Source organism: Geospiza fortis, unplaced genomic scaffold, assembly GCF_000277835.1.
Source record: "Geospiza fortis unplaced genomic scaffold, GeoFor_1.0 scaffold112, whole genome shotgun sequence".
Classification (NCBI taxonomy): domain Eukaryota; kingdom Metazoa; phylum Chordata; class Aves; order Passeriformes; family Thraupidae; genus Geospiza; species Geospiza fortis.
Genome location: NW_005054298.1, coordinates 14,720,157 through 14,738,069, shown reverse-complemented (window position 1 = coordinate 14,738,069; position 17,913 = coordinate 14,720,157). Strand labels below are relative to the sequence as shown.

At 40.7% G+C, this 17,913-nt stretch overlaps 1 protein-coding gene across 1 annotated transcript in view; it reads left to right on the top strand.

The window, feature by feature from the left end:
* Positions 1-14,217: 14,217 nt before the first annotated feature.
* The window catches only part of ITGB6 (integrin subunit beta 6), a 35,273-nt gene continuing 31,577 nt past the window's right edge, over positions 14,218-17,913 (top strand). The window contains exon 1 of the mRNA XM_005415810.2: positions 14,218-14,356. The gene's annotated coding sequence lies outside the window, so the exon portion shown is untranslated. The remainder of the gene's footprint in view (positions 14,357-17,913) is intronic.

Below are 17,913 nucleotides of genomic sequence, written 5' to 3'. Positions count from 1 at the left end.
AGGCTAAACAGTGCACAGACAGAGACTTGAATTTCTGGAAAAAGATCTGATCCAGGCATGTGTTTGCAATTTTTGAGGATTTTATTTTAGTGTTAAATGAGGGCTGGGGAGGAAAAGACAAAATTTCCATTCCCCCTCCCCCCCCCAATCAGTTTCAGACCTGAAAGCTTTCCTTTCCTGTGTGTGGCTTTGGAATTTTTTGTTTTATTTTGTTTTTTGGGGGTTTTTAATATTTTTTTCTTTGCAGTCTCAAGTACTTGTGATTATCTTCTTTTGGCATCCAGCTCAATGTCAGCATGACTATGTTTGTCACAGGTTTTCTATGCTGCTGCAAGCAGGACTCAAATTAGGATTGGTGTGACCAAAGGACAATAGCTCTGCCAACAAGACAGACTTTTTTGATCTAACTAGCAGATGCTCTGCTAGCGTCTCTCACTTTTTTGCCTCTCTCTTGCCTAGAGGACTGAAACCAGCCTGTCAGTGCGATCGTCCTCATGGGAGCTACAACTGTTTGCACAAGGTCTGAGTCTAGCCTAATTCCTACTTTAATAACTGCTTCCAGCAGCTACTTGTGAAGGCTCTGCTGGTAAACTCCGTTTAATATATCATAACTTTAAAGCAGAGATTTTTCCAGAAATGGCTGCTCTTTTTATAGAGGCTATTTTGCACTCTAGTGGATTATTTTAGATAGTAACAAATTGTTCCTGTGTATCTTTGGTCATCAATGACTTGCAAGACTAGTATTGCAGGAGGAGGAGGAGGCCAGAAGGAGAACCTGATGGGGTTCATACCTTTAATTCCGTTTTGTTCCATTCCCCTGATACTTGACAGGAGTTTTGGAAGAAGAAGCACTAACAGACATATGAAAGACCTGGCATAAAATATTGGACCAGCTTTCCAGGTGTCACTGAGGGGCAGCAGGTCCAGAGGTGTCTCTCCCGTCCAGACTTAAGAGGATCTCAACTGGCTTTAGCTTTTCATGCAAGCCTGAAGGCTACTGACTGCCAGTCATCCTGACAAGGTGATGACTAATGGGGCAATTAACTCCCTCCCCTAACTTGCTGTCTGTCATGGCAATTGGAAAGGAAATAAGAGCACTTTTCCCTAAGGAAACAGGTTGGCAAATGAGTTTAAGTCTGTTAAAGCTTTAGTGTTAATGAAATTTCATATTAACAAAATATCAAAAAGTTGTTCCAATGAAGAGCAGGTTCAAGCCCATATTGTCTGCTTTGTAAATTCCTTTTAAATTCATGTTCCCATGTTGAAAAATCACTTTATAGCCAACCTGTAATTCCACAGGAGTAAACTGCAGAATTGCCATCAGCTGCTAAGAGAGAAAGATACAGTTTTGCATTGTCCACTTCATACAGTAACAGCTTTCCACTGTGTAATTAGTTGATTTGTGTAAAATGAGTTAAAAAGTGGCAGACATCAGTAATTTGTTTCCATCTCTTTCAGAATGTGTTTTTTAGTTCATAAACCAAAATTGAGGCACAACTGACTGGTTGTTACTCATTATCACCAAAATCCAGCTTCTAATCATTAAAGCTGATGCTTGCAGAGGTGCCCTGTATCTCTGATGGATTGCTATTTGTACCCATGGAATCATAAAATGCTACTTCCAGACCTGCAGACATGAAGGTCAGTTTGTGATGCCCCTTTGAAGCTGAATTTCAGATCTCAAACCGCCTTTATTTGGGAAATTCAAAATCCTTAGTTCACACCTTTCAGGGAGCAAGTTTTAGTGTGGATCTCAACAGGACTTCCTGAAAGGAAAAAAGGGAAAGGAGTCACCACTACTGAACTAGCCTGCTCTTTATGGTGACCAAGAAGCAGCCAGACTATAATCCAAGAGCCACTGTGAAAAGCTACATGACTAATCTCTATTTTCATTGTGTGGTTGGTAGCAGGAAGGAGGATGTAGCACAACAGTTAATTTATTGGAAGAACAATGTAGCCATTCATCAGGGCATTATTCTGAAATAATTTAAATGACAGTAGAGCAGCCCACTTTTGACTTAAGAAAATACAAGTCATTCAAATTCCATATCTAATAAGGAAATTGTTCCACTGACTTACTGGTTGGCATAAATTACATGTAGCTAATATGTTCCTGTTGCAGACCCTGAGGACTCTTTGTTTATCTAAATATGAATATATTTTAGCACATGAATTACTATCCTCCTGCTTGCTTCTTGGGCGCCTCCAGAATAAGTAATACGTTGGCATAACTTTGCCATTTGTCAGCCAGCAGTCTGGTAGCACATTTGCTCGTCAATCTAATTTTAACCTTTTCTCATACGAGCACTTGGTATTTCATGTAAATCAAGCAGACAGTCTGTCATTCAATAGGATACTATCTTCTTAGTCTTCTGAAGTGTGTGCTCTATTGTATGTGCTCCTTATTAAGTAGCAGAGGTAAAGTAAAACTAATATATTACTTCTGGTTTCTTAATAGCAGAATGCCAGGAATCTCTTTATTACCACAATAGAGACAAATGATATGTCTGGCTGAGGTTCTGGACAATGGGCCTGGTAATGCATTCAGCACTTTCTGAATTGAAAGGTCTGTCCTGAATGGTAAGTAGTGCAGTGCATCATTATAGGCTTCAGAGCACATATTCTACGTCTGTTCCTGTTATCACTCTAATTTGCAGTTAATAATATTAAAAAGTACGTTCAACTGATGAGTTAAAAAAAAAATTCTAAACAATTTCTCTGTGATTCCAACAAATTTCTTAATAAAATATGATGCTGGCTGCAAAAGAGAATATAATTCATCGTGAAATACATATAAATTAGTTAATGATAATTTATTTTCATAATTTGCATAAAAAACATGAAAGATTTAGTGGTATATCCTTTACCTTGTAAGGTTTTTCAGAAACTGATTTGGCTAGGAAAATAGTGTGTTTGAAGTTTAGCTGTTTTGTCAGTGTTGCTCTACTATTCATGAATTTAATATCTTTGATTTTTAAAACACTAGCGCTCATTTATGCAGCCTAATTAATAATAATAATAATTCTGCTCATTCTGGCTTATTCAGATATTTTGCTGCATTAAGAATGTTTAAAAAAATTATAGCATTGCAATGAAATTATCTGTGGTGTTGTTAATAATTCAGTCCTGCTTGAGACCTGTAACCATTTATTGCATGGTACAATGGTCACCTGTTTTATTAATTATGAATATCATATTTTGATCTATATTTTTCTTACTGGTACTTTGAGTCTATTAGCACTACATTACATTTCGCTCCACTCAGGCTTATGACTGATAGAATAAAACTCGTGTGTTTACTGCTCAGTTCTGTTCTGAGCAGTGATTTCTGGCTCTGTGTTTGGTCTGGGGCAGACCCTGAGTGGCACCTGCATTTGTCCCAGGCACAGTGCTCAGCAGTCCCCTCCCCAGACAGCAGAGGCAAAGCTCATCCCCTCCTGAAGCCTCACAAAGCCCCTCCTCAGTCTGTACATCCTTCAGGCGCTCTTTCCTTACAGATTGCACCATGCTCTGAGTCCATCCCCACTGCCATGCCTCCTCTCCAGCAACTTCTGTGTAAAATTTACCTCTTCTGCTATAGAATTAATTTGCCTGTGTTGAATTTCTGGGTATGAGTTTTACACATACATATGACATTTGTTCAATTTCTACCACAAAGTTCTCTTTCTGATTGAAGCCACACTGTAATAGAAATAAAAACATATAAAGTGCTTCCACCACTACCCACAGCATCTTTTATAACTACAAATCAAGTAAAGGCAGTATTTGTCCTTCAGGATGTAAAGTGATATAACTTAACTTAGCACTTGTTTGATCAAAAGGTTTAACCAAAATTAAGTAAATATCTTCAAGGACGTAGGCCTGAGGTTTTTGGCCTTGAATAAATGTATCTCAAATTAATCTGTCCCATAAAATATTCAGGTATTTCTATTACTTAATTTTGTATAACAGGGGTATAAAGGATTTTGTTCTCCCTGCTTTGATAAAGTTCTCACGTGGTAGTTTGTTTGGTTTCTGTAGCTCTGTTTTATGCCAGGCAACTACATTTTTTGCTCTCAGGGATGCATCTGGGCAAATTTAATACAGTCAGTGAGGTAGATTGTCTTAAGCAATGACAGCATTTAATTTCACTGAGCCTCTCAAAAATAATTTTACACATGGTTTTGTTCATTTCATGTCTGGTCCTCTGGTTTACCACCACTGTTCTTGCAGCTGTGAGGTTTACCTAGTTCAGGGAAGTGTATATTACCAATAAATGTTTGCTCTGAAGAAAAGCAGTGAATTTCTGGGGATTAAGGGAGTCTGTATTTTATTGCAGGCAAAATATTTTCTGGTCTTAGTTATTGTTTGTGCATTAAGGCACACATAGTTGTGTTTAACAAGCATCTTCTTTCCCCTCAAGTTTTTCACTCTAGATCCTTAGGGATTACTGAAGAAATAATCAATCACAAGGACCTGAAATTACAGAATTATTCATGGGTTGTATCCAGTCTCAGATTTTTATTTAAGAAGGAAATTGATTTTTAATTCTGTGCCTGTATGAAGAAAAAAATAAAAACTAAAATTATGCTAATGAGTTGCTACAGCTGCAGACAACCTGGGTAATATTTTTTCCTGAAGTACATATCTAAGTACAAAATCAGTTCTAGTTACTGGCAATATATTCCTCCAGGTATCAAGGCCAAAATCCAGCCAAGTCTTTTGGAAGGTGTGTAGTAGGCAAGCACAATGGGGAAGAGTTTTCTCTTTGTCTTTTTATGTGATTTTTATACATTTGGTAGAGAAGTTTAATTGCTATTTACTATTAGCAAGCCATTCTGTAGCTATTTATATTCCATTTTTAAAGATATATAATAGAATTTCCTTGTCTGTCACAGACCTAGTACCCCATTAATGTTGGTAGCTCAGGAAGTTCTTTCTGGTTGCTGTAATGTACATGTCTCCAAATACATATCAGCCCCTGGCACGTGGGCTGGGCTGCTGGCTCTGGGAGAGGCAGGGGGGATCTCTGGTGCTGCTGAGCTGCTGCTCTCACCTGTGGCTGCCAGGGCAGCCCAGCCCCTCTCCAGCCTCCCCTCCCCTTGTGCTCCCCAGCTGCCATGAGCAGCCTGGCCTTTGGGCACAGCACCACAAAGCGGGTGAAGTTTGCTAAGGGGCTTCATTGCTTGGCAGGCAGGAGTGGGGGAGAGGACAGTACAGGGTGTCAATTCCATGGCAGCACATCCCACAGGGCTTCAGCATGGCCAGAGTCAGCACAGGGGGCTCTTGCCTCCCCACCTAGGTCCATGAGCCCAAAGAGATGTGCCCCAGCCAGGCATGCTGAGACAGGGTGGAACAGGAGCTGGTTATCTTCCTGTTTGGGTCCTGAAGAGATGGGCTGGTGGCTTTCTTCACTGCTGTAGGTAAAGTGTCAGCACTGATGGTGAGGGGTCCTCAGCTGGGACCCGTGTGGTCTGCCCCCATCAGAGCAGCCTGGCCATGGGGAAGGGGCCTGCTGAGCCCACTGTGCCACTGTGGGGTGCCCCAGGCACTGCAGCTTCCAGCCCCACTCCAAGAAATGTCATTTCCCTGCCTCTTTACAGGTTTTTCTAATTCTCAACTAGGTGCATTCCTAAGACAATTTTAGATCCTCATTTCATCTCTGGCTATTTTTTATGTCTTTTCTCTTTTCTTACAGTGCTGCCCCAGCTCCTTAACTACTGCCCAGGGAAATGATGTGAACACTGGGCTGCCTCTGCTCTTTATGCCTGGCTTCCCACCCAGTTCCTTAGAAGAATGTTACAGCTACTGGCTGCTCTGATTTGTAACCCAGCTGGCACTGATGCTTCCTTGTGCATTCCCTAAGGTAATTCTGCCTCCCTGCCATTTCTGCTTTTGTCTGGGGCTTGTCTGGGATTCCTCTGTTCTCTATCCCAAACTAATTGTGTTTTGCTGCTCAGATCAAAGAACCTGGTTTTATGTCTATTAAGATGAACATACAATGCAGTTTATGAGGAAGAAGCTCCTTTGGGAAGTGTGCAAGCAGGTGCCTGTGAGGTGGAAGCGCTGCCCTGCAGAAAGAGGGGAGATTAGGATTATAACAAATAGAAAACTTCAACATTATTCTTTAAAATAATGGATTAATTATTCCAGTGACAATGTGTTGTGTGTCCCTGTGCTAAGAGGGCCTTTATTTCTTCCCTCTGAAATGGGAAAAGAAAGTGGTTGCCTAAATCCCCATTGATGTACAGTACATGAATTCCAGTTTTGATTTTATGAACAGCCTCTATCATCCTGTCTTGTCTGGACTGCCTCATTCTCATTGTACTGTGGGGTTAGACACACTGTCACCATTCCTATAAATAGCTGCTTGGTTATGAAGGACCAGTAGTGTTTCCTCTGAGAAGAACAGGATTTTGACTAATGGCATTTTAGGTCAGTTTTTGTCAGACTTTCTATAGGAGATAGAGTTTGGAGAGTAGAATTTCTTTTAAAGAAAGACAGTAATCAAAGTATTAATGTTTGAAACACAGACACTTGGTGAGCCTGGAGAATCCACAGAGCAAAGTGAAGTTTGAAGGAGCAGGATGGTGGAGTGCTTTTAAAACAGAGGCTTGATTTCAGGGCTGGTGAGAAGCAAGGCAGCTGCCATGTGGAAAAAGAGAAGCTCTCTGTGATCCTGCAGAAAGCTGGGCTGCAGTGCAAGGATGTCTGCGGTGCCAGGGAATCTGCTCTGCACACGAGAAATGTTCAAGAGCACTGGGGAGCAGCAGGTAAGGCAACACATTTTTCTGTAAATTTTTGGAGCAAATGAGGAAGTACTTGTGTGTAGAAACCCTTGTGTTTCAGGTCTTTAGTTCTTAGTAAGACCTTTAGAAGGGTGGAGGGCACGGGCAGGCAAACAACCTCAGAGCTGGTTCAATAAGGATGGAGGTTTTTAAACTTGTGGATGGAGTGAAGATCCCTGGTTTTAAGGATATGGACAATTTGGGCTGTGTGACCCTGTTCCATGAGTAAATGCCTTGGGGACACCAAGGAGAACACTCATCCTGCTGGCCATACAGTGAGGGAAGTTCCATTGACAGTGCAAGAGGTCACACACAGCAAGGATTTCAATGACAGGTAACAAGGCTTGGTGGCTCTCTTCTCCTGACTATTAAAAGAAAAAAATGCCAAGATATTTGGGGGGTTTTCTTACAGCTAGCAACCTATCTGGAATTCAGATGCCATGTTCTACAGCCTGGGCAGATTCCAATGGTGCGCTGAATTGACAGCAGCTCCCTTTGTGCTGGGTAGCTCTGTACACCCTGCTGAAAGAAAAGAAACAGAGCACTGCATTCAGGGATGTGCCTAACTTTTCCTGAACAGCGAGGAAGGCTCCACACTTGCCAGTTATCTCTTCTGTGCTTTTCCTCAGTTGTGGCTGGGGCCATCTGACGAGTGTTTCCGTCTCGCTCCCAGCGCGCAGTCTGTCTGCTGTCAGCAGTTAATGAAGTCGCTCGCACGACGCCATCCCCTGGGGAAAAGCAGGGCTATGAACAGACCTGTCACTTGCAGCTCTGGCTGCGGTGCTCCCAGCCCTGCTTTTGCTGTGCCACCAGCTCTGATCATTGTGCCACTTCTGAACAATGCTCTTTCACTCTGGAGCTACTGCTATTCCCAATGCCAAAAGCGGTGCCTTTCCTTCTGGCAGAGCTCAGTGAGTGCTTCTGTGCTGTCCTCAGTGACAGGCACAGGTTCTGAGATACCACAGGCTTACTAGAATGTGCAGAAGGTGAATGAGTAAATTTATTGCAGCAAATGCTTTTAATAATAGTCCTCAGTGAAGGTCATTGTCAAATGCTTCATCAATGCACATCCTACAACAAGGAGGAAAAAATAATTTTTTTTTCAGAGAACAAGGCTATTTCCGTGCTACTGAAATACAAAGGCAAACTGTTAATATAATGAAAACATCACCTCTTAGCCCAGCTGAGCTTGCATGTCTAGGTGTGGTTAAGTTTGTGTTTAAAAGGAGTTGTGTGCTGGTCTAGACAGAGGTGAGCTATAAAAGAAGCAAAATCAGCAAAAATAAATAGAGATAAAAAATGGTGAATCATGATGACATATTGCTCAAAGTATGTAAGATCATGTAAATACTTATCATGCTATGTAGAGCATACAGTCATTATTTGTGCAAGTAAAGCCAAAAGAGTATTCAGTGCACTTTAATGACTATGTTTGCAATTTAACCCACAATAAATTTGCAGTCGAACACCTTTGTGAGAAAATTTAGGTAACAATGCCAATAAATGGTTAAAAGGAGAAAAACTAATAAAGGCAGCATTCTCTTTGAACATTCCCTGTTCTCTCTTCCGGAGATGTCAGGGAAAACTTATTTTTAAAATGTTTCACTTCATATACACTGTTTATTATTTTATATCAGAGTTAATGGTCTTAGAAGGCTCCCCCAAACCAAGCTGTCCAAATTTTAATTCTCAGAAAGCTGTAATGAGGTTTTCAACAAAATGAAGATCTTTCTGTATTGTGATCCAAATGTCTGAATCATTCCTACATGAGCAGAGTTACAGTTGTTGTTGCATATGAACCTTTGCTCAGGTGCCTCATCCTCCTGCTTATATAAAACCAGAACAAAAACCAGCCCCTTGTTACTCATACTTTTCATACTAATTCTGGTTGGCTGAATTACTTTAAGTGATTCATGACCTATGTTAAAATTTAACACAGCCTTTAATATGTTCAGCCTGACACATGGTGCCTTATAATATTGATATATCTCACCAACCAAGCAACCTGCATCAGCTTGCTGAAGCACGCCTTGAGGGGAAAATGATACAGTAGTCCTGATCTACTTCTCTGCCAAAGCTTTAATTAAACATTCATGCTATCAGTTAAGAGTGAAGGAGCTTGGGGAAGTGCATGAAATGCCAGTCCTGTCATTAACGATATTTATTTTTTAAAGTTTAGGAAGATAGGAATATACCTCTTAAATCTGACATCTGTGACCTGGTTAGCATCTCAATGGTATTCAAAACTCTGATCTGTCTTGCTCTCTGGTATCTTATACATAAGAAAACACAAATCCCTCTGATTGTCTGTGTTCAGCACTTTTTTCCAGTAGCACCCAAAGCAGATAGTGTTTAGCAGAGCAGAACTGGAGTAGTGGTGCTCTGGCAGTGGATCTCATCCTTTTCCTGGGGTACTGAGTTGTGAACCCAGGGATAGGCATCTCCTTAGAGTTTGTTTCCCATTGCTGGGACCCAGAGAGCCTGAAGGCTGGTAAGGCAATCCTCAGCCTTCTGCAGGCCACTTGTGTGGGAGGTAGAGCCTGGTCCAAATGAGGTTTCATTTAGCACTAGCTGCCCCTGCAATGAGGCTCTGCCAGACTACTTAGGGGTGACACTTGTATGATAAAGCCTTCTGGCTGTGTCTGCAGAGATGTCTTACGAGGATCATGGAGAAATTGGTTTTTCTTCACTCAGTGGAACTGTCTGGGGTAGAGAATACAAATGCTGCCATTTCTCCCCAGGGCAGAAAACCTACTTGGAATGATGAACCTTGGCATCTTTAGAAGATGCTTCTTCCTTCCTTGAGAACCATGCTAGCAGCAATCAATCTCATCTAACACTGGTGGATATTACAACCATAGCCAATATCTCAAATGGTTGTTTAAAGTCAGCTTCAGCAAGACTTGCTCCTTTTCTGACCCTTTCCTGGCTTCCACGTCTCTTGTGCTTGGCTGTCCTCCACCCAGGCTTTCAGGCTCAGATTTGGAAATCCCCTGCTCCTGACAGTGGACTGTTATTTTTCTGGCAATATTTACCTGCCATCCTTGTGGAATAGAGTCAAGGCCTCTGTAGTGCCTGTGCTGTTATTCAGAGTGTTAATAGACATTATAAACAGATAGAGATTGTCAGATTTCTGCCACAAGAACTGCACTGAGAAATTTCCTCAGCCAGGAAGGCTGCCCAGGTTGGAGCTTGTGATGCTTTGTCTGACCCTGAGCCTGAATTTGTTCTAGTTGTAAGAGGAGAGAAACTACTTCTGAGGAATGATCTTCCTCAAGCTTCATTATAACAACAGAAGCAGTACAATACCAGGCTCATGAAGAAAATTATGCACCCTAAAAACCGTGAACCTAGAAGAATGTCAGCAAAAGGCCAAGTCTCGAAAGAGTAGTTAATATGCAAGTTCAGAAGCATGAGCTAAATCCAACTGTCATTGCTCAACCCATGAGCACAGCAAATAAACTTAAGAGGGGATTTTTAAACAGCAGGGAAAGAAGAGAAAAACATTTCAAGTGGTTGGGACAAATCAGATGGTAACATATAGAACACAAATATCAGTTCAGGGAAAAGGAAAAGTAGGCTGTATTACTCCCCTTGAGCAAGTTGATGATGTAGGAGACCTAGTAAAAAATGAATGTTTTTATCAGTAATGTGATGCACAGGCATCATGAATAGCTCTGTGTCAGCACAGTTTGAATAAATAACTGCAATGGTTTTGTTTACTTCTCTGTTTGCTTAAAACTGTGAATATTGATCAAATTTCACAAAATTAGACAGAAAACTGTGACGTCATGAGAATGTGACAAATAGGCGTTTTCCACAAGTGCTGACACTACTAGATAATCTAAATTCAAATTTTTACCATTATTTTAGTCTGTTATTTCATGTACCCATCTAGTGTAATCTTCATATTAATATGACACAGGCAGAAGAAGGTGTTTCTGTTTTCACTACATGCAAGAAAGTTGACACACTACACAGCTAGAGGGGAACTTGCCTGGCTTTGTAGTATAGAAAGCAAATGTGCTCTGGAGCATCTGTTAGGCCTGAGTTAGAAACCAGTTTGCTCTTGACTGTGTCTGTGGAAATTGCAGAGGGAGGCACCTCCTGTGTGTCAGCCCAAGCCCTGTGCCTGCTGTTCCCTTGAGGTTTGATTGTTGCCATACCCATGACTTGGCATGGTCCTGGGAGCAAACCAGTATTTGACCTGTTTGAATTTTTTCTTGTTTTTTTTTTTTCTGTTGCTCTCAGACATTGCTGAGCACAATTTTTCTGATTTTAGAGGGGGCGCTCAGGTGCCTCTTCCAGATTAAGGTTAACTCACTGATCTCTTTACCTTTTTCTTGTACTGTTTTAAAATTTTGTGGTATTCCTCTGGTAGTTTGACAGTCAAATGTCTCTGCCGATTAGGGTGGAGAGGGTCTTGCTCTAACTGAGAAAATCTCATCCACCAGATCAGTATCTTACTATAGATCAAAAGAAAAATAATGTTGGAAAGAATCACATCATAACTGACTGAATAAATAAGTGGCAGCTATGAGTCAGTGTCTGCATTTCTTCCCTAACACAACTCTACATGGTAGACTGCCTTTGAATAGGTTTTGTCCCATAATTTCAGGTAATGATTAACTCCCAAGGACTAAAACATCTCCAGGAGAACTGATGAGACATTTCACAAAGCTACTCAAGTTCAAAAGTATATTCAAGCTTTAGCTCTTTCATGCAAAAATACTTATTTTAACAGAAGCTATTTTAAAACTGCCTCATAAATATAAGTTCAGCGGTACTGAGCATAGTTTCAAGCTAAAATGATTGTATTCAAGGAAAATGCACACATAGTGTGTGCATGCAGTTTATTATTTATTCCATTTATAAAACAGAGGCTGTTTTTGTGCCACTGGCAGTGCAATAATTTATGGGCTGAAATATAACTGTACCAGATCATATTGTAGGATAAAAGACTAAAGGAATGAGCGGTGAAAAGAACAAAAACCAGAGGAAATCTGTGTGAGTAGGTTTGTCCTGAAGGAAAAGCTCCCACTGCAGGGTTTCATTCCTTAAGAGGGTGTGTTAAAGCATGCAAGATAATAAAGAGCAGCAGATGTCTTAAGAATTGGTGTTATGAGGAGTGTTGTAAGGAATTTAGCTTTTGAGAAGAAGGAGGATTTTTCACACAAACTGGATGAACTCTGTTGGAGCAAACATGGCATTGATTTTCTGGAACCAAGATTGCTATAATTGATATCCTTATAGTATAAGAGATCATGTAGAATGTTACAAAATAATAGATGATAACTACATATACATATATATATATATACACACACACACATCAGTATAATCAGTAAAAGAATTCCAAGAAATAGGAGAGGATGTTGGGGGACACTTGTAAGTAATTTTAATGTCTGGTTCTGAAAAGCAAAGCATGATGAATAAGTCAGGGAGAAAGAAATGTCAGATGGGAGAAAAATGGACACTGACATGTCCATGTGTGGGAATGTGGTGTGTGTGTGGCCTGAGTGTTAGGAGTAAAAGGGATATGACACTTTAAAAATAATTTGCACATTGTCATAGAAGAGCTGAGAAGTTTGTGTACAAGAACTGCAAATGCAGGCTAGAGCTGCTGGATCCAAGGTGACCCCAAATCTTCCATGATTAGTGAAGGATGGTGGATGGGTGATCTAAGACTGAAAAACACTTAAACTAAGGTGTAGTCTTTTAAGAACACTAGAAATAAAACCAGAGAGGGGTAGCCTGGGCAGAATGGTATCTGTCAAGGTAAAGGTCTTCTGAAGCGCCACCAAGGACCAACGTTTTCCAGAGAGGTCCAACCCAGATGACTGCAAGCATGAATGAGAAGCTCCCAAGCATTGCCTCACTGTGGGAGATTTTAACTTGTCAGAAATAGAGTATAAAGCAAATGTTGCTGATAACAGTAGAGCCAGTTATTCCAGGGTGTAATAGCTGGCAGATTTCATCAGCAAGCAGTCACTGGGCTACCATGATGCTATTCTAGGTGATCTTTGTTAGGTAGTGATGACATAGAGCAGCTGGTGGTAGAAAATAACCTAGCTAAAGTTATCCCAGCTTGGTTAAGTTGAAAGTAAATGAAAGAATGAACAAGAATAGGCCTGTTGTTTTATCAGAATTTGTCCTTGTGAAGTATTGTACCAAAGAAATTAGTTAGTGATATTAATTGGATGAAGGCTCCAAACCTATTAAAATTTAATTTAAATAATAATTTAAAAATCTGTAATTTGTACTGTAAGGAGACAATGAAGAGTGTAAGCACCTTAAAAATCCTTTCAAAAGAAATAAAAGTATTAGGAGATAGCAAAGAGAGTGAAAGCCCCCACCATACCAGATCACCAGTGAAAATGGTATTTTGGGAACCTGGAAGCGGAGGGTGCAGTCAGATCTGTCAAGTTTGCAGACATACCATCTGTAACAATATTTGAAAAAGTCAAAGTTTCTCCTATCACACAAGTAAAAGGGAGTCTGGTAGGTGGCAAGTACTCTCTCTGGTAGAGATTAAAGACTCTGTATGTACTGCCCAAACAAAAAAAATGCTCTTTCTTTTTTTCTGTGAATATGATAGTCCAGATCTTGGACAAAAATGGAAGCATCTGTAGAAATAAAAGCTAACATTTACAAACTTGAAAAATTTATTAACAAGGTGCAGTAGGCTCATAGTGAAGTGGTGTTTGTCATCCATCCTAAATTGCTCGAAGAAGAAAAAAATTAATTTTCAGGTGAAGGATCAGGAAGTTTTGCTTTAAAGATCTCCCAAAAAAAGGAGAGAGAAAAGGCAGAGAAAAAAGTAATGTACAGCTTCATTAACTAACCTTAGTAATCTGGAAATTTCGTATGCATTTTGCAAGAAATAATAAACAATTGCGTGAAGATAAAATGCAGAAAACTATGAAGGAACAAGGACCTGGAAGTGTTGGGTAGAATTTAATAGTGCAAGTGCTGGATCACATCCAGACTGAGGTGGAAATTACTTCTGTTGTAAATTGTGGCGAGTTGGTTGGGTAGGAGGAAGACCAGAATGTCTCGGTCAGTCGTGGAAGGATCCTGAGAGAACTGAGGTGGAGCCATGGGAAAAGCCAAAATGGTCCTGCTTGGATATCATGTAGGAGACCTAAAGAAGGGATACCTGGGTACAAACAGCATTGTAGGAGGCTCCTCTGGGTACTGAGAACAGTTTGTCAGCCATAATTAGGAAAGTACATTGAAGGAAATGCAGAAAAGCAGTACTGCACAAAACAAAGAATGAGGGATATACAATTGCTCTCTATAAATACATCAAGGGGAGGGGAAAGAAGGGCAGGGCAAATACTAGGGAGGAAAGAAGCTATTTAAGTTGCCAGACAATGTTGTCATTAAAATAAATGGATATATACTGAAAGTTAGTCCATCCAGGCTGGAGCTGAGGCAGTTTCCAGCTATGAGAAGAGCAAAGTCTCTGAAACAGTCTTCTAGTAAGAGTGACAGGGATAAACCACTGTAGGTGTGGGTATCACAGTAAAATGGAAGTTATTTGCTTGCAAATTGGATGATACAATTCACGTAGCTCTTGCATAAAGGTGAGTAGAGCCACTTTCTCTTTGCCTCTCTGCCAGAGGGTCAAGCAGTCTGACAAGACTTATGATGGATTCCATAAGTTTATTAAGACAGCTGTGTAAAGAGAAAGGAAATATTTTCAGTATCTATAAGAGCCTTTGCAGTGTTGTGCCCCCTCCTTTTTATTACTGTGGCAATAGTATTTTTTAAAATTTCTGTTGATTTATTGGTTCTGATAGAAAGCATGACCCTATGGCCTGTATCATACTGACATGCTATAAAATGTTAAGAATTAACTATTTTTAAACATTGGTTTAAAATTTTGATAAATCTGTTTGTTAAGTGTCAAACTAGAGCACAACAAACATGAGATAAGAAGGATGAGGTATCAGTGGATCTAATATTATTGACAGCATTTACATGATTAACCATTTTGAACTCTTGGAAAACATTGTTAGAGAAATCTGCTCTGCCTTATTCTTTTGGTATCACTCAGCAAAATACTTGGAATTGATTTAGTTTGATTTTATTTTTATTTAGAGGTGGCTCTATTTATATATTTCTAGTTTTGCATGGGTTTTTTAGATATTTAATATTGGTAGCTCTGAAGAGTACTTTAAGGATTGTAGAAGCAGTAATCATTCTGTATAATATTGTTTTTCCAACGTTCCTGTTTGCATGTGAGGAGACACTGTTGGTTTAAATTTCCTTCCTGCTTTCAGAAGAAACACATAAGGCAAGATTTATAAAGTACAGTAACATTTACCCTGATAAAGATATTGCAAATGATTCCTGACACTTCAGAAGCTTGTAACCAAGATTATAACAAAGACAATGGAAGTAATGTTCTGTTTAATGTGAGATGGAATTTGAAAAAAGGATGAAAAAATTTTTAAAATTCTAATATAAGTGAATGCATAGTTTTACAAAAATTTGAATATCTTGAAAGATTTTTATATAAGCCACAAAGCAAAATATTGTTAAAAGGTAATAGGACTCTCAGTATCACCTTTTTCCCACCTGAGTTTGAGTGCTCATTTTCCTCCTCCAGAGGAGCATAATAGCCATAAGATGGCAGCACTCTGCACAAAAGGCTTCTGAAACCATAAATTCTGCTCTTTTCCCAAAAAGAGACGGCAGCTGCTGGCGAGGACGCGTGGCCTGAGTGCTGGGCGTCTGTACATGGAACCAAACTGACCCAGCCCAGAACAGCTCCAGGAGGCTCCAGAAATGGAGCTGCTCTCATGCATGCCTGAGCCCACTTTCCTCACTATTTAGCAGCTGCTTGGGTGCTAGGCTAAGCATTCTGTTTTGGTTATTCTAAAATAACCTTATTCAAACCCTATGTTTTAACTAAGCGTTATACCTCTGTCTAAGCATAGGAAGGTCAGCCATAAAATTATTTTCTGTGCATAAAACCAGAGCAGAATCACTTTTTTCAAGTGATTTAATCCCAGGTCCATAGTTTAGAATTTACATATGGGTGGTCAGGCCTGAAGACACTATGTTTACCCAACCTTGCAGTCTTTTCCAAGAGCAGGCCTGGCCTGCTGCAGGGCTGGGACACAGGGTTGCCTTTCCCTTGGTGCTGTTGCAACAGCAAGGCCATCCCCTTGTCCCTTCTGTGATGGGGCCTGCAGGTCAGGTTTGAATTTTGCATTAATCTGAACAAAGTTATGAAAAGCTCTTCAGCTAAAGTGCAGGGATCTGAGGAGCTCTGGAGCTCAACTTAGTTCCCATCCCCAGCTTGATCACCCACCTGCACTGAGCTTGCTCTGCTGTCTCTGCCCCACATTCTATAGTGCAGGAAAAGCAAGGGGTGGCATGTAACCAAGAAAAGCAAACAAAAACCAAGGTGAGATTTGATGGGATGTGTGGAAGTCCCTGGCATAATTTGAGTGTTGTAGGCTGGTTGGCAGTCCCACTCCATTTTCCTACAAATTCCACCTAAACCATTCTGCAGTTCAGAGGTCTGATTATTTCTCTTTAAGTGTGAGAGTGTTTTCAAATCTGAAAAGCAAACAAATCTTTCATGTTGCTCACCCATGCCAAAAAACCTGAGAACAAAGGCTTCCTCACACCCTTGGCTGGAACCAGCCAGGTCAGAGCCGTGGGCAAGGTGAACACAAGTTGAAAACACCCTGAGTTTCCTGCCTGCTGCTCACTGTACAGTTGCAGAGCAGTCTCTCCTCCCTCCTCTGCCCCTCTGCTTGCTCAGATTAAGGTTGTTGACTTCATTCCCTGCCCTCCTCTAACAGCAGTGCACAGCTCCGGAAACAAGAGGAGACCAGAGCATGAATCACAACCTGAGTCACCAATTCCCAACACCTTGTTTTGCTCAGAGCAGGAGGGGAAAATTCCTCTCCTCTGTGTGATTCTCCTTCTCCTGTGGCCCTCCAGAAGAGGCTACAGACACCTCCTCTCTTTTTCCAAAACTGCACTCCATCATGTGTAGTCATGCTTGCAAACAGCACCTGGAGGGTAGGAGAGACCACATCTCTCTGGGTTCTGTGGCAGTGTTTCATTAGCATATTAGCATATACTAATATGATATCCTAATGGGATATGACATTAGTACACCCCAAAACACAGGAGCTGGAATGAAGCAGCTCCATCACTGTATGTTCAGATCTTTGCTTTCAGCAAGCTCCAGGTCACTCATACAGGACTCAAGTGCTTTCAGCAGTTTCTTTGAATAGTTGTAATTTTCTGTTGGAGCAATACCCATGTCCCACCATGATGATTAATGAAGAAAGAGCAGGTGTATCAACTAAAAAAAAACAAAAGCAGCAAAATAATTAAAGAAGCAAACGTTTCTGATTTTGCTGATTTGTCGCTTTCACCTTCACTGTGAATTTCCCCATTAAATACAACCGTTTGTTAGGGATTGTTGCTTCCTCTTGAAATGCTTTTGCCAGTTCTCCCTAAAGCATTGTCAGATCTGTACTGCAGCAGAGACAGAGTCAGGACAGTCCTTGCCGTGTCTGTGCAGTACTTGTGTGTGGTTTCTCTCTGTGCTGGACTGCCCTGTGTGCAGAGCTCTCACACCACTGTGTGGATACTCACATCATCTTTAGCTCCTTAAAGACGAACCAAAGTTTCAAGCTTAGAAGCTTTTTTCAGCCTTCATTGTTTAGCTAACTGGCAGGCATCCTCTGAAACATCTGCCATTGCTGTTCTTTGGAACTGGGTCTGTCAGGCTGCTGGGGCATATATTTCTGTGTAGATTTTCCAAAGAAAATGCTTCCCATTTCTGCTGGCCCAAGAGTATGGAAGCACTTGACCATGCAGCTATGGAACATATGCCTTCTTTGGGAGAGAAGTGTTTTAACCCGTAGACCTTTGTAGAATCTGCTCCGAAATGATATAGTGGCTGATGGAAACAATCATAATTGTCTTCTTTCTGTACTATAAATTTCCTTTTTGCTGTATCTCATTGAATCAGTGTCTTTAATTTGGGTGGGTGATGCGAGACTGTATTAAAAACCTTATGAAGAATGGGAACCCTGTTGTCAAATCAATTAATGCCATGACCCCAAAGCATTTTACACATCCTTCCCACATCAGCATGGCTACTCCA